The sequence below is a fragment of the Scylla paramamosain genome, chromosome 13 (assembly GCF_035594125.1).
Source record: "Scylla paramamosain isolate STU-SP2022 chromosome 13, ASM3559412v1, whole genome shotgun sequence".
NCBI classification, from domain to species: Eukaryota; Metazoa; Arthropoda; class Malacostraca; order Decapoda; family Portunidae; genus Scylla; species Scylla paramamosain.
The window spans coordinates 9,441,809-9,459,105 of NC_087163.1; the positions used below are offsets into that span (position 1 = coordinate 9,441,809).

The 17,297-nt window shown below is 38.7% G+C and overlaps 1 protein-coding gene across 7 annotated transcripts in view; it reads left to right on the top strand.

Annotated features, from left to right (window-relative positions):
* The window catches only part of LOC135106420 (uncharacterized), a 505,119-nt gene that overhangs the window by 45,460 nt on the left and 442,362 nt on the right, over nucleotides 1–17,297 (top strand). The gene's annotated exons all lie outside the window — the stretch shown is intronic.

Below are 17,297 nucleotides of genomic sequence, written 5' to 3' on the forward strand. Positions count from 1 at the left end.
TATTGGTCACATTTGCCTACTGTCAGCATTATGCATATACTATTATGTTATTATGCATATGCCCTACTGTACAGTAAATTCCACCAATTCAGAGCCATCTCTCTCTCTCTCTCTCTCTCTCTCTCTCTCTCTCTCTCTCTCTCTCTCTCTCTCTCTCTCTCTCTCTCTCTCTCTCTCTCTCTCTCTCTCTCTCTCTCTCTGTGAAAGTGAGAATAATCCTAAGGATTGCTAAATAGAATGAGTCTGAGTGAGAATGAAAATGGAATTATGCACATGAGAGAGAGAGAGAGAGAGAGAGAGAGAGAGAGAGAGAGAGAGAGAGAGAGAAAGGATGAAGCGAAAATAACATAAAATGAATGACGGGAGACAGGTAAGAGGGAGGGGAGGTGACAGGGAGGGAGATTTGAGACAAGACAAAAGAAGTGAGAGGAAAGGAAAAAAAAAAAGGGAGGAAGGGACAGGCAGCTGATAGGTGAGCAGCGGCTCACACACCTGGTGAGTTTTAGTTTGTTATTCTGATTAAATTTTGATTAGAATTTCAGTGTTCACATGAATGATGAGTTTGTCTTGCTAGTTTTGGTTCATTATTCCCATTAATTTTTTTTTTTTATTCCAGTGCTCACACAAGTGGTGTGTGTTATGTCACTTTTGGTTCATTATTCCAATTAAATATTTATCATAATTTCAGTGTGTTATTGCATTTATAACAACCATATGTTGTTGTGTTTCCTTCTGTATATGTATTAATGATGTATTGAATACTAAATTTTAGAGTTCCATATATGCAGAGGTGGAGCTGGATATCCCTTTCTCATAAAATGCAGTTGCAGATAAGATTGTGGATGTTAAAATATCAGTAGTTGTGGATGCAGATGCTGTTACTTGGGAAGGGAAGTACAGGGTGCAGGGAGATGAAGGGAGTAGAAGTGGGAAGAGGGTAAATGGTGGAAGGACAGAAAGGAGTATTATAGTGAATCAGTGAAATTGACTCAGATGAAGTTGTTACCGCTGTGCTCACTATATAGTAGTCTTCTCTCTCTCTCTGGTTCTGTTTAGTGATGTCTAGTTCAGTAAGAATTGGCAGGGATATGGAAATACCAGGTCACTAGAATTTCAATGTATTCACACCCTGGGAAGACTGCCAACCAAGCACTGCCAACATCACTCTACTGGCATCCACTGTCACTGGCACCGGGGGTGGTAAAAGTTGACATTATCAAATAACAAATTTATAATTTTAAAAGAAGAGGTACAATTAAAGTAATGATAATGAAGACAATATTTACAATCTCTCCTATACATATACACCTCTACATTCCTCCAAATATAAATATTAAATAAACCTACCTAACATCTACATTCACCTGACCTCAGCACACACAAGCTAGTGAGCTTGTGTGTGTGTGTGAGTACTTACTAGGCAGAGAGGAGGAGAAAGAAGAAAAAGAGAAGGAATATCTAATATAATAATAATAATAATAATAATCATAATAATAATAATAATAATAATAATAATAATAGTAATAATAACAACTACCCCTAACAGGAGTAGAAGATAGGAAAAGACAACACTTATTCCCCACAACTTCCTCTTTCCCTCTAATTCTTCTTGCACTCCTCACCTTACCTACTTATATTTATTCTTTCTACTTCCTCCTCCTCCTCCTCCTCCTCCCTTCCTCCACTTTCTTCCCCCATGTACTCTCCTTTCCGTGTTACGAACTCTCTTCCTCCTTCTACTCCACAGTATCTCCCTTTCCTCTCCTTTCCTCTTTTGTCTTGTCTCAAACCTCTCTCTCTGTCACTTCCCCTTCACTTATCTGTCCAAGATATAGGGATAAGGAGTGATACCTTGCTCTCTCCCCATCAGTCATTTTATAGCATTCACTCTCCATCCTTCCTCACTCTCACCCTTTCACTCTCCATCCTTCCTCACTCTCACCCTTTCAAATAATTCCATTCTCATTCTTGGTCAGTCTCATTCTATTTATCAATCCTTAGGATTGTTCTTACTCACTCTCACATTTCATCTTTTGCCAACTTTCATGTTCACTCAGCTTGTGTTCTCTCACTTATGCTGACTCTCAATCAGTCTTACTTTAATTAGTACTTACTAGGTACAAATAAGTAAAACTAGGTAAATACACATGCACACATACAAAAGAGTTAGTGACAGAGGAAGTCAAAAGTTGGAAAGAAGGGAGAGAACAACAACAACAGAAGGTGGATATGGAGGAGATAACAAGACAACAACAATACGAACACAATAAGGACATGAAAAAGCAAGTGATTAAAATAATAAAGGAAAAAAGTAATCTTGTGAGAGACACAGTACAGAGAAAGATGTGTGTGGTGGTATTTGGGGTCAAGGAGAAGAACCTACCTATGAAAATAGCTAAAGAGAAAGAAGTGGCAAAAAGGGCTAAGGAAATTATAGCAGAAGTGGTGGGGGAAGGAGAGGAGATAGTTCAACAAATTGAAGAAGTTTACTGGATTGGAAAATGTGACAAAAATGGAACAAGACCAATGAAAATAAGATTCATGTCACAAACACAGCAGAACATGTCTTACAAAGAACAGGAAAGTTGGCAAAAGTAGAAGGAATGAAGGGAATATGGATAAAAAAGAGACATGAATGAAGAAGAGAGAAGCAAACTGAAAGACTTGAGAGTAGTGGCACAGTCAAAAAACAAGGAGAGAACACAGGAATATATGAGGAGATTCATTTGGAAAGTTGTTGACATGAAAGTAAGGAAATGGTGGCACAAAGATGCCAAGGAAAGCCCTTGCTGGCCTAAACCCTCGGAAGGCTTATGGACCTGATGGGGTCCCTCCTATTGTTCTCCGAAACTGTGCCTCCCTGCTTGCACCTTGCCTAGTCAAACTCTTTCAGCTCTGTCTGTCAACATCTACCTTTCCTTCTTGCTGGAAGTTTGCCTACATTCAGCCTGTTCCTAAAAAGGGTGACCGTTCTAATTCTTCAAACTACCATCCTATTGTTTTAATTTCCTGCCTATCTAAAGTTTTTTAATCTATCCTCAATAGGAAGATTCTTAAACATCTATCACTTCACAACCTTCTATCTGATCGCCAGTACGGGTTCCGTCAAGGCCGCTCTACTGGTGATCTGGCTTTCTTTACTGAGTCTTGGTCATCCTCTTTTAGAGATTTTGGTGAAACTTTTGCTGTTGCCTTGGACATATCAAAAGCTTTTGATAGAGTCTGGCACAAATCTTTGATTTCCAAACTACCCTCCTACGACTTTTGTCCTTCTCTCTGTAACTTCATCTCGTTTCCTTTCTGACTGTTCTATTGCTGCTGTGGTAGACGGTCACTGTTCTTCTAAATCTATTAACAGTGGTGTTCCTCAGGGTTCTGTCCTGTCACCCACTCTCTTCTTATTATTCATTAATGATCTAAACCAAACTTCTTGTTCTATCCACTCCTATGCTGATGATACCACCCTGCACTTTTCCACGTCTTTTCATAGACGTCTAACCCTTCAGGAGGTAAACATTTCACGCAGGGAAGCCACAGAATGCTTGACTTCTGATCTTTCTAAAATTTCTAATTGGGGCAGAGCAAACTCGGTATTGTTCAATGCCTCAAAAACTCAATTCCTCCATCTATCAACTCGACACAACCTTCCAGACAACTATCCCCTCTTCTTCAATGACACTCAACTGTCCCTCTCTTCTACACTGAACATCCTTGGTCTGTTCTTTACTTATAATCTGAACTGGAAACTTCACATCTCATCTCTAGCTAAAACAGCTTCTATGAAATTAGGTGTTCTGAGACGTCTCTGCCAGTTTTTCTCACCCCCCCAGCTGCTAACTCTGTACAAGGGCCTTATCCGTCTATGTATGGAGTATGCTTAACATGTCTGGGGGGGTTCCACTCATACTGCTCTTCTAGACAGGGTGGAATCAAAAGCTTTTTGTCTCATCAACTCCTCTCCTCTAACTGACTGTCTTCAGCCTCTCTCTCACCGCTGCAATGTTGCATCTCTAGCTGTCTTCTACCGCTATTTTCATGCTAACTGCTCTTCTGATCTTGCTAACTGCATGCCTCTCCTTCTCCCGCAGCCTCGCTGCACAAGACTTTCTTCTTTCTCTCACCCCTATTCTGTCCACCTCTCTAACACACGAGTTAACCAGTTTTCTCAATCATTCATCCCTTTTTCTGGTAAACTCTGGAATTCGCTGCCTGGTTCTGTATTTCCAGCTTCCTATGACTTGAATTCCTTCAAGAGAGAGGTTTCAAGACACTTATTCATCAATTTTTGACTACTGCTTTGACCCTTTTATGGGACTGGCATTTCAGTGGGCATTTTTTTTTATTGGATTTTTGTTGTCCTTGGCCAGTGTCCTTCCTACATAAAAAAAAAAAAAAGTGGAAGCTTAAAAAATTATGTATACAAATACAGTGGAACCTCAGTTACTGAATGTCTCCCTTTCCAAACAACTCCGTTTTCGAACAAAAATTTTAACTTGTAATTGCTTCAGTTGCTGTACCATAATTCAATTTTTTTCAACAAAATAACTTGATTTCAAATACTACAAAATGTAGGAAAAGCTGCCATTTATTGCTAGTTTATAATTTTTATAAATATTTCCTTTGTTTTTATATATTTGGAGGAGAGACACAGAGGGTAAGACAGTAATTCAATCTTTGAAATAAGTTAAGTGTGATCCTGTTGAAGAAGTTGAAGAACCTCAATGTAAATTAACAAAGTTCCGCACTCAGGAGTAATGCTGAGCCTCCTGTGGCCCTCTCTATGACCCACAATGCTGTCACTACTATGCAACTACAGTGTCCCACTAACTTTTCCCAGCATCAAGATGTCTGAGTGTTATGATTACCCTCATTTTGGCAGTAAGTTGGTTACTGCTTTCTGTTTCACACTGTAAGGCTTTCCTCACTTGATTGGTGACAAAGAAAATGCCTGCATGGTTTAAAGAATATCTTTTGATGAGTCCTGTGTCACTAAGTTCATTCAATACATCCTTTCTGAATAAAAAAAAAATCCTAAGCTGGAGATGTTGTGGAGCGGCCATCTTACCAGTGGGAGTGTTATTCATTACCTGCTAAGACATGGTGGACCAGCATCTGAGAATGGATTAATTGGTTTCTATGTAGCAAATGGTTTTGGTTTTTGAACATTGCAGATTTCGAATGGCATTCAGGAACAAATTAAGTTCGAAAACTGAGGTTCTACTGTATAGATGGTTTGGTGTCGAGTATTTTGAACTTAAGACTACTTAAAGAACTATAAACCAGATGTGGTATATTTAATGGAAACCAAACTAAAAGAGGAAATAAAGATTTGCAAAGGAAGGATATAGCAGATGGAGGAGAGATGGAAAAAAAAAAGGGAGGAGGAGTGATGATATTGGTAAATCAGGATATTGTTGTTGAGGAAGTGGAATATGGTGATGGAATGGCAAAAACTTTGAGTGTTGTGATTAAGATCAAAGGAAGTGAAAAAGGAAAGTTATTGTGATGTACATATTACCAAAAATTAATGCATGGGAGACTAATAGATATAAAATTATGCAACTAGAAACAAGAAATAGCATAGAGGAAATGATAAGGAAAAGTAACAAAGTGCTCTTAGTAGGTGACTTCAACACTAAATTAATTAACTGGGAGATGGATGTGAAAGAAACTGTTGGGTCATGGAGTGAAGAAGTTATGCATACCATAATGGTAAATACAATGAGACAGTAGGTGAATGAACCTACAAGATACAGAGAAGAACCATCACAATTGGACTTAGTGTTTACAAAAACCCAGAAAGTAGACCAAGCATACATTGTCTAAGTCCAATGGGAAGAAGTGATCATGTGACAATAGAAATAGTACTATAGGAGGAAACAGTGTTGCACAGGAATGAACAGCTTAGAAATGGGAGACAGAACAGTGCTAAGGCAAACTTTGGAGAGGTTAATAAATTTTATGGAAAAATTAACTGGAAAGAGCTATTTGAAGGTAAAGTAGTGCAAGAAAATTATGAGATATTTTTTTTAGCAAGTATAGAGAGAGGGTGCAACAGTTTGTGACAAGTTATAAAGTAAAAATAGGAAAGCATGAATGGTATAATGCCAGGTGTGTAGAAGCAAAAAAGAAAAAGGACAGGGCATAGAAGAAAATGATGAGAAAACTGAACAGAAATAATAGGGAAGAATACAGAAAGGCAAGGAATGAATATGGTATAATAAGAAAAGAAGAAGAAATTTTGAAAGTGACATAGTAAGAAAATGTAAGGAAGAGCCCATACTCTTTTACAGATATGTAAATGGAAAAATGAAATATAGGGATGACAAAGTTGAAAAGAGAAGGAAGAATTTATGAAACTACTGAAGAGATGAGTGAACTAATGAATGAGAATTTTCATTCTATATTTACAAATGATTTTGTGGTGCTGAAAGTGGTATCACAGAATGAGGGAATACAGGAGATAAAAGTAAAGAGACAAGAAATCAAGAAACTGCTGGAAGAGCTGGATGTTAGAAAGCTATGGGTCTAGATGAAGCAAATGGATGGATATTAAAAAAATGCAGAGAACAAATGGAGGAACCCGTATAGGATATAATCAGCAGCTCCTTGAAAGAAGGAAAAGTACCAAGGGAATGGAAAAGAGCTAACATTGTGCCAATATACAAAGGGGGAAATAAAATGGAACTATTAAATTACAGACCAATGTCACTAACAAGTATTGTACGCAAGCTCTGTGAAATAGTAATTAAAGATAGATGGGTGCAATATTTAGAAGATGAAAAGATAATTACAGAAAACTTATTTGGATTCAGGAAAGGTAAAAAGGTACCATCACGAAGATGGTACCAAGTATCAGGGACTTGTCATATGAAGAGAGACTGGAAAGGCTACATCTACCAATGTTAGAAAAGAGGAGAGAAAGGGGAGACTTGATTGCGATATATAAAGCATATGAGGGAGTAGAGGAAGTGGACTGGAGCCACTTAATGGGACACTAGAGGACATGGGAAGAGACTGAAGAGGAGTGCTTGTAGAAGAGATGTCAAAAAGTATAGTTTATCATATAGAAGTAGTGATGTATGGAACAGTCTGGATGAGGAGATAGTAAATGCAGAAAGTATACATGGATTCAAGGCTAAGTTGGATATTAAAAGATATGGAGATGGGACAGCACGAGCATAGCTCTTTTCCCATAAAGCACAACTAGGTAAATACACACACACACACACACACACACACACATTGGAGTGGATTCATAGATGGGAAATGGAATTTAATCTAAAGAAATGTAAAGTAATGAAATTTGGAAGAAGTATGATGAGGGTAAAAGGAAATTATATGTTGAATGGTGAGAGGTTGAATAGAGCAGAAGAGGAAAACGATCTGGGTCTTATGGTGTATGGAATTTTGACCTCGGAGAGACACATCAGCAAAATTATTGAACAAACTTATAATTTGTTGAGAAGAGTAAGGGTGGCTTTTGCATATATGAATAAACTGATGAGCAGAAAGACAATTATATCACTGATTAGGCCTAGAGTAGAATATACAAGCTGTAGTGTGGTTGCCCTACAAGAAAAAAGAAGTTGGAGAGAGTTAAGAAAGTAGCAGTGAAGATGGTACTAAGTATCAGGGATTTGTCATATGAAGAGAGATTGGCAAGGTTACATCTACCAATGTTGGAAAAAAGGAAGGAAAGGGGAGACTTGATTGCAATATATAAAATGTATGAAAAAGTGGAGGAGGTGGACTAGAGTGACTTGATGGTTTGGGATACACAGGATACTAGAGGACATGGAAAGAGACTGATGAATAGTCCTTGTAGAAGAGACATCAAAAAGTGTAGTTTCCAATATAGAACAGTTTGGATAAGCAGATAGTAAATGCAAAAATTATACATGGATTCAAGGCTAAGTTGAATATTAAAAGATATGGAGATGGGATAGCATGAGCATAGCTCTTTTCCCATAAACCACAACTAGATAAATACATGCACAGACTGCAACCTCGACTTTTCTTTGATGTGGAGGCAGAGTTAGGCCTTAGTTGTCTAAAAATGCATTTGCAGGTAGGTAGATCTTTAGTTATATTAAAATGCACGTCCAGATAGTTATGTGGATAGTATTTTCACTGCAGGTGTTCCACAGATGCAGATGTGGAGGCAGATATCTGATACATCACTGATGTATATATACAGAAGGTGTTTGAGTTACGAGCAAGGTACGTCCCAGGAGGCTGCTTGTAAGCCATTTTGCTTGTAACTTGTCATCATAATTTTTCGGTACAAAAAAAGTATCATGTTTTGCAAACAAAGTAATGCTATGCTTGCTTATTTGATATTTGATACCATGAGAGAGAGAGAGAGAGAGAGAGCACCTATTCTTATGAGTGATGTGATACTACTGAGTAGTGACAAGCTTGAAGTTTCTGCCAAAGGAACGCAAGACTCAGATATGCCAGGCGTATGACCCAGATTAAAATGAGACACCTCTCTCTCTCTCTCTCTCTCTCTCTCTCTCTCTCTCTCTCTCTCTCTCTCTCTCTCTCTCTCTCTCTCTCTCTCTCTCTCTCTCTCTCTCTCTCTCTCTCTCATGCATATTTTTTCCTTTCTCCCTCTCTCCTTCTTGGTTTATAGATGTCTTTATTCACATAATTTATTAAGATGGCTGGCTGAAAGCATAAAATAGGTATGTTTGCCTACTCATGGACTTAATGTAATAGAGTAGGCTTTCTACACTATGCAGCACAAACCTCTCGTCTGTTTGTCTCTCCAAGGCTGACTGGCAGAGGTCCGTATGCTGTGGAATCTCAAGCCAGACTCACTGCGGTGCAGTATGATAAGTTTTTAAATTGAATTAAAATTTTAAACTAGCATCCCGAAATAAACTGCTACAGGACCTGTGTTCTGGGAGAGTGGTCAGTCCTTCACTACACTGCTGCAGTGCTTGGTTACTTTTGGCATTTACCTCTTCAAAGCGGTGTACTAGGTAAATGAGGTGCGTAGCACCAAATTTGAACTTTTGGTTAGCAAAGGGAACAATATAGAGAGTACAATTTCATTTTACAAGTAGACTGCTCATATCTCTGAACATTTGTAACTTGTTACCTCGTAACTCAGACACCTGCATATATATATATATATATATATATATATATATATATATATATGTGTGTGTGTGTGTGTGTGTGTGTGTGTGTGTGTGTGTGTGTGTGTGTGTGTGTGTGTGTGTATTTACCTAGTTGTGCTTTATGGGAAAAGAGCTATGCTCATGCTGTCCCATCTCCATTTTAATATCCAACTTAGCCTTGAATCCATGTATACTTTCAGCATTTACTGTCTCCTCATCCAGACTGTTCCATACATCACTACTTCTATATGGGAAACTATACTTTTTGATGTCTTCTACAAGCACTCCTCTTCAGCCTCTTTCCATGTCCTCTTGTGTCCCATGTATCCCAGACCATTAAGTCACTCCGGTCCACCTCCTCTACTCCCTCATATGCTTTATATATTGCAGTCAAGTCTCCCCTTTCTCTCCTCTTTTCCAACGTTGGTAGATGTATCCTTGCCAGTCTCTCTTCATATGACAAGTCCCTGATACTTGGTACCATCTCTGTATCTGCTCTCTGAACTCTCTCCAACTTCCTTATATCCTTTTTCTTGTATGGTGACCACACTACTGCTGCATATTCTAGTCTAGGTCTTATCAGCAACACGATCATCTTCCTGACGATCTCTTCATCCATATATGCAAAGGCCTGCCTTATTCTTCTCAACAAGTTATAGGTTTCTCCTGTAATTTTGCTAATGTGTCTCTCTGGGGTCAGGTTCCCAGTCACTGTAACACTAAGATCCTTTTCCTCTTCTGCTCCCCTCAACCTTACACCATTCAACACATAATTTCCTTTTATTCTTCTTGTACTTTTTCAAAATTCTATTACTTTACACTTCTTTAAATTAAATTCCATTTCCTATCTGTAACTCCACTCTGATACCTTGTTCAGGTCTTCTTGTAACATTCCACAGTCCTCTGCACTCTCAACTTTCTTCAGCAACTTTGCATCATCCACAAAAAGGCTCATGTAGCTGTTCACACTCTCCATCATATTTATATAAACTGCAAACATGATTGGTGCAAATACTGAGCCTTATGACTTCCCTCCATGATGATTTTTTATCTTTTACCACTGTTCTCATTTCTCTGTTTGTCAAGAAATTTTCCATCCATCTCAGCAGGCTCCCCCTTAGCCCACCATTATGCTTCAACTTCCACAACAATTTCCTGTGTGGCACTTTATCAAAGGCCTTCTTCAGGTCTAAATAAACACAATCTGCCCATCCATCTCTTTCTTGCATTATATCCACCACTCTAGAATAAAAACACACAATCTCCCTCTCCTAAATCCAAATTGTTGCTTTATTATCACTTCAATTCCCATTTCCTTTTAGGTACTGCATCCATTTATCCTTCACCAATCTTTCACACATTTTTGCACACCACACTTATTAGAGACATTTTTGCACACCACACTTATTAGAGACACAGGTCTATAGTTTAAGGGCTCCCTTACTACCACCTTTGTAGATTGGCACTATGTTGGCTCTCTTCCATTCAACTGGGACTCTACTTTCAATTAGGGAGCTCTCAATAATATTATGTATTACCCATGTCAACTGCTGATTGCACTCTTTTAGTATCCATCCTGACACTCCATCAGGTCCAGGGGCCTTCGTAATGTCTAGTCCCTCCATCTGTTTCTGGACATCCTCTTCAGTCACATGGTCCAGGGGCCTTCGTAATGTCTAGTCCCTCCATCTGTTTCTGGACATCCTCTTCAGTCCCATATCCTCACTCATCTCACTCTTTTGTGAATACTGATTGAAAACTCCTGTTCATTATCTCTGCCAATTCAGCCGGATCCTCACACATTTGACCATTCACCTTCAATCTGCCTATTTCTTCTCTATTTTTCATTTTGCTGTTCACATATCTTAAGGTTCCTCTTTGCATTTGTCCATAACATCTTTCTCATAATTTTTCCTTTCTTCTCTAATAACCCTTACATATTCATTCCTTGTAGTTGTGTAGTTTTGCCATAGCTCCTGCGTATTTTTCCTCTGCCATCTATTCCATGCTGTTTCCCTCTCCTCCCTAGCTATTTCACATCTTCTGTTATACCAGTCATTGTTATATCTTCTCTTTGTCTCTACTTTCAGTACATATCTTTTCACTCCCTCTTCATAAATATTGATGAAAGCTTCCCACATCTTTTGCACATTACTTGCTGTGATAAGTGTACTCCAGTCTGCTTCACCAAAGTATCTCCTCATTTGTTCAAAATTTGACTTACCATAATTAAATCTTTCTCTTTAATAATCTTGACATCTACTTTCTTCTCTTTTTTTCTTTAATACAAAACCTTATCATGACATGGTCACTTTTTCCTAGTGGACAATTATAGTTCATGTCTTCTATAATATCTGTTTCTTTTGATAATACCAAATCAAGTCTTGATGGCTCCTCTCCTCCTCTGTATCTAGTGTTTTCCTCAACCCACTGTGTCATAATATTGTTCATTGCCAGATTCAGAACCTTATCTCTCCATGGGTCTTCTCCTCCTCTTGTGTTCCACTCCTCCCAATTTATCTCTTTACAATTAAAATCTCCCATTATAACAATTTTGTTGTTTTCTTTAATTTTTTGTACACGCCATTCTTTTATCTCACTCAGCAACTGTTCATGCTCTTGTCTATTCCAGGCCTTTGTTTTTGGTATGACATACACCACTGTGACATATCGTCTTTTTCTTCTTCTATTTATTAGTTGTAAGTTTAGGCCTTCCACCCAAGCCTTCTGCCTTTTCCACACTCTCCACCCTGATACCCTTTTTAACAAGCATCATCACTCCACCTCCTCCTTTTCGACATCTGTTTCTTATCCACATATTGTACTTTCCCTCTCCTAAATTTGGTGTCTGTGAATCTCTTAGTTTAGTTTCTACCACTGCCATGATGTCTGGTTCACTTACTTTTATAAATTCATTCATTTCATCCATCACTGAAACTAAACCATCCACATTAGTGTATGCCACTGTCCATGTCCCTCTCTCTCTTACAGCTGTGCCTCTGCACCCCTCATTCTTTGCATGTACCACTTCCTCAACCTTAGGTTGAGGAAGTGGTACATCACTCTCCAGAAAAAAAAGTTCCCTTTCCTCTTGTGTTCTCTGTTCATTCCTTTCTTTTGCTTCACTTCTCAATTCATTAAGTTTCTTCCTTTCTTCCTCATTCATTTCTCTAATCCAGACTTGTTTAAACTTGTTACTTTTGGCTAGCTTCCATGCATTTGCCAATGTTTCTTCAGCTGCTGTTTGAGATTTTAGTTTAATTTTCAATGGTCTACTTTTTCTTTGATTGTATTTTCCAATCATGTACACCTCCTCTATTTCATCTTCCAGCTTTGTATCCCCTTCATTTATCTCACTCAGTACTAATCGAGTTGTTTTTCTTTGTTCTGCTTCTCTTTTATACCAGTTTTTTATCTCACTTTCTTCCAGGCCAAAGATCATTATGCTCTTCTTTTTTATCTACAGTGTCTCTTATTAGGTTTTCCTTTTCCTTTATTACCTTTACAACCTCTTTTTGTCAAGCCTTCTTTACTCCTCTGGTCCTTCACTACTTCTGTATAACTCACTTTTTTCTCCAACTCCTCACACTTATTTAAGGATCTTTCTGCCATTTCTTTAACTTGTTCTTGGCTTTCCTTAATTTGCTTATCCCTGTTTTTGTCTTGAACTTCAATCTTTTTCATCCTTTCCTCCAGCATATTCATTTGTATTTCTCTAGCCTTCATTGTTTTATCCATCATTCCCATTTTCATTTCCAGCATTCTAATTTGGTTTTCCTTATCATGTATCTCTTTCTGCAGCACTTTCTCTTAATTTTCTAATTCCTTTCTTAGTGTATTGTTTTCTTGTTCCAACCTCCCATTTCCTACTTCTGGGTCTCTTACCTTCTCCCATATCTCTTCAACTTTCACCTCCAGCATGGTTAATTTCCTTGCATTCAGTTTCTCCTGCAACTGGCCATCATCCTCTGCAAATCCAATAAAATCTAAGACTCCTTTTCCTTTGGGTGTCCTACTGGCCGCCATGATCAGCTGTCTGACGTAAACAAACCTTTCGGCTCTTGTTATGGACGCCAAAAAGTATAGTTTCCCAACTCTTTTGAATTATTTCCTTTCCTTTCAATTTTCTTACAAAATTTAAGTTGGGACAGCAATGAGTCATAAAACTTTCAACCAGCACAACAACTAGATAGTATCCCTGTCGTCCAGGAGCTCCCGTTGTTGTTGTTGTGTGTGTGTGTATATATATATATATATATATATATATATATATATATATATATATATATATATATATATATATATATATATATATATATAATGGAACCTCAGTTACCAAACATCTCCCTTTTCAAACAACTCGGTTTTCGAACAAAAACTTTAACTCGTATGGCTTTGGTTGCCTTACTGTAATTCGGTTTTCGAACAAAGTTACTCAATTTCAGATACTACAAGACATAGCAAAAGCTTCCATTTATTACTAATTCATAGTTTCTATAAATATTTTCTTTTTTTATATATTTGGATGAGAGAAACAGAGGGTAAAACAGTAATTCAATCTTTGAAATGTTAAATGTGATCCTGTTGAAGAATTTTGATGTAAACAAACATGGTTCAGCACTCAGGAGTAATCCTGAGCCGCCTGTGGCTCTCTTTATGACCCACAATGCCGTCACTACTGCACAACTGCATTTTCCCAGTTGCTCTTCCCAGCAGCAAGATGTTTAAGTGTTATGATCACTTTCATTTTGGCGGTGAGTGGGTTGTTCCTCTCTGTCACTCTGCAAGGCTTCCCTCACTTGATCAGTGACAAATAGAATGCCTAAGCAATATCTTTTTATGAGTTCTTTGTCACTAAGTTCATTCAATACATCCTTTCTGAATTGAAAATATCTAAGATTGAGATGTTTTGGAGTGGCCATCTTAGTAGTGGGAGCATCGGTCATTACCAGCTGACATGATAGATGGGAGTCTGAGGATGGATTAATCTATTTTACATTGATTCCCATGGGGAAAGTGGTTTCACATTTTGAACATTTCAGATTTCAAACAGCATTCAGGAACTAATTAAATAAAAAAAACCAAGGTTCCAATATATATATATATATATATATATATATATATATATATATATATATATATATATATATATATATATATATATATATATATACAGTTAGCGCGGACCGTAGTGCAAACTTCAGAAAAAACTCAATTTCATTTATTAAAAAAATCCAAAAAATAAAATAAAAACCTACATTCAAAATTACTTGGGGATCGGGAAGCCCTTGGCCTTAATGACCTGTTTAAGTCTGTTTGGGACTGAATCGGCCAAATTCTGACAGTGGGAAGCAGGTATTTCATCCCAAACCTTCTGAATGGCTAATTCAAGCTTAGGAATAGTTGATGTGTCCTCCTGACGAAGGCGTGCCTTCATGATGCCCCACAAGTTTTCAATGGGGGAAATATCGGGTGACTGACCAGGCCAATCCCTTATATACTCAACTTCACAATCATTGAGCCATTTTTTTGCCGCCTTAGAGGTGTGGCAAGGGGCGCCGTCCTGCTGCAGGATCTCACATCCGGTTTTTGCAAAACACTCTCCAAATTCTCCTGCAGAAGTTTAATATAGCGCTCTGAGTTGACAGTCTGGCCCTTAGGGAGTATTGCAAGGTTTCCCAAACCACCATAGCCAAAGGCACCCCAAACCATGAGATAGGGTGGGTGTTTAACACTTGTCACCGTCAGGCGTGGGTCACATGCTGACGCAGCAGGAGACTTCCACACCTTCTTTCCCTTGCTCTCGCTGATACAAAAGATCGCCTCATCAGTCCAAAGTACCATTCTCCAGGCTGTAATGTCCCAGTCTTTGTATTCTTTGGCAAATTTGACGCGTCGAGCCCTTTGTCGGGCAGTGACCAAGGGCTTAACACGTGCTTTAACTTTCGAGTAATTTAAGCGCTTCTGAATATTTTCTTGAATTGTCCTAATAGAGACTCCTCCAAGAAGTTTAGGGTTCTTTTCCTTCAATTCCTTTGCAGTAATAGAAGGTTGGAGGTCCAATTGACGCTTTACAAGCCTTAAAGCCTTTGGAGATATAGCAAGGGCCTTGCCCCCAGCATGTTTGTGGGTGGGCACAAAATCACCCTTGCCACCCACACGCCATTTATTAAGGAGTCTGGACACAGTTGATTCTGTCAATCCAACTAAATGGGCTATTTCTCGATTATTTTTACCTACTTTGTGGAGTTCAACAACTCTCACGACATCATCATGCTTTGTACGGTTTCCAGGCATCATGCAAAGAGCATAGCACGCCCAAAAGGACAGCAAAAATAATGGTAAAAGCTAAAGAAATTCTGAGACAAAGCCAGGAAAAACGAACTCTCCGCTGGCCAGTAACACACTGAGACCGAGAAACGTGACGCGCGGCGGGTAGGAGTGTTGGGGAAGGATGCCGGTTAGTCACTTTCTCCCGGCTTGATTTTGGTTACACAGAATCATATGGTTCCCCAAAACGCGGATCGTAGTGCAAACTCAAAAAGTTTGCACTACGGTCCGCGCTAACTGTATACACACACACATACATTTCTGTTATGACCACAATTCCCAGCCCCTTCATAAAGCTGCTGCACCTGGACTAGCTTTCCTGAACTACTTTCTATGTGGACTCAGTGCAGGCCTCAAATACAGATGTACAGGATCCCTTGTGACTCCTGCACCCTTTTCACAACAGGTTGTAACACCAGGTCACACTAATTGAGGTTGTCAGTCTGTTTTACCTACCTACAGACAAGGGAAATACTAACAACACTTAACACCCACAGCTGTGAAAAGATCAACAACCACATCTAGGAAGAAACAGTTATAGCATGCAGTAATACCTATATGGTCGAGGTATAACACCTTGCTGGACAATCACCCTCTGTAACAAGTCCTCTCACTGTCCAACTGTGTGTTATAGCCTCAAGCCAAGTAGTGTCATTTACTGCCTCCTGAATAGCAGGCCTTGTCAGGACTTGATGAGACAATAAAGCTTACTACACATCTAATTACTTAAGTCCTCTGGAAGTCAAGCATCTACCAGGAGCCTGATGCAGTAGCATTTAACACTAAACAAACTAACCAACAAGAGACATGACTGCAAACGAGTGCCCATGAACACAGGAGGGCCATTCACCGCTCACTGTACAAGAGCTTGACCTGCACACACATGTAGTTGAGGAGTCACCTCTTTGGGTATGGAGTGTATTATGCACAACTATCCTCTCTGTCAGACTACTATGGAGACTCCTGTTTTATATAAGTAGGTCTGGGTGTACGGCTGGTAATGACTCACTTATCCCCTTAAAGCAACTGACCTGACTAACTCTTATCCTGCCTCAGTCTCCATCAAGTATTAGTCCTCGTCTCAATACGTCTGCTCTGTCTAAGGGCTGGGTAGTGACTGGCTGTGGGAAAGCATGGCAAACACTTTCCCACTCTGCTACAAGGGGGTTGGGGTACAAGAAAGAGGGGCAGTGACACACATACATATGTACACCCACCCACACTCTGCTCCCCATGCTGTCTTTACACAAACAAAACATTTCATTTCTGAAAATTCTAATGATTAAACTAATGGGGCTAGATAAACACTGATTACTTTATTGTCAAGAGCAATTCTTCTACTAAATACTGAATGAAACTCAAATTGAATGGACAATGGAAAGTAAGGAAATTTATGTGGGGAATATGAGTGATTGCATGAATAAATATCATTCTAGAAGTTTCAGGCTGGGTAGTTCTGTGTCTGGGACACGTCCAAGTCTTGTCCCCAACCTGTCTCTCTTTTCATCTCTCTCTCTCTCTCTCTCTCTCTCTCTCTCTCTCTCTCTCTCTCTCTCTCTCTCTCTCTCTCTCTCTCTCTCTCTCTCTCTCTCTCTCTCTCTCTCTCTCTCTCTCTCTCTCTCTTATTATTATTCTTTTGTCATTCATTCTTACTACTTTCTCTATTTTATATCACATTATCTCGCTGCATATAACAATATATATATATATATATATATATATATATATATATATATATATATATATATATATATATATATATATATATATATATATTTTTTTTTTTTTTTTTTTTTTTTCATGTAGGAAGGACACTGGCCATGGGCAACAAAAATC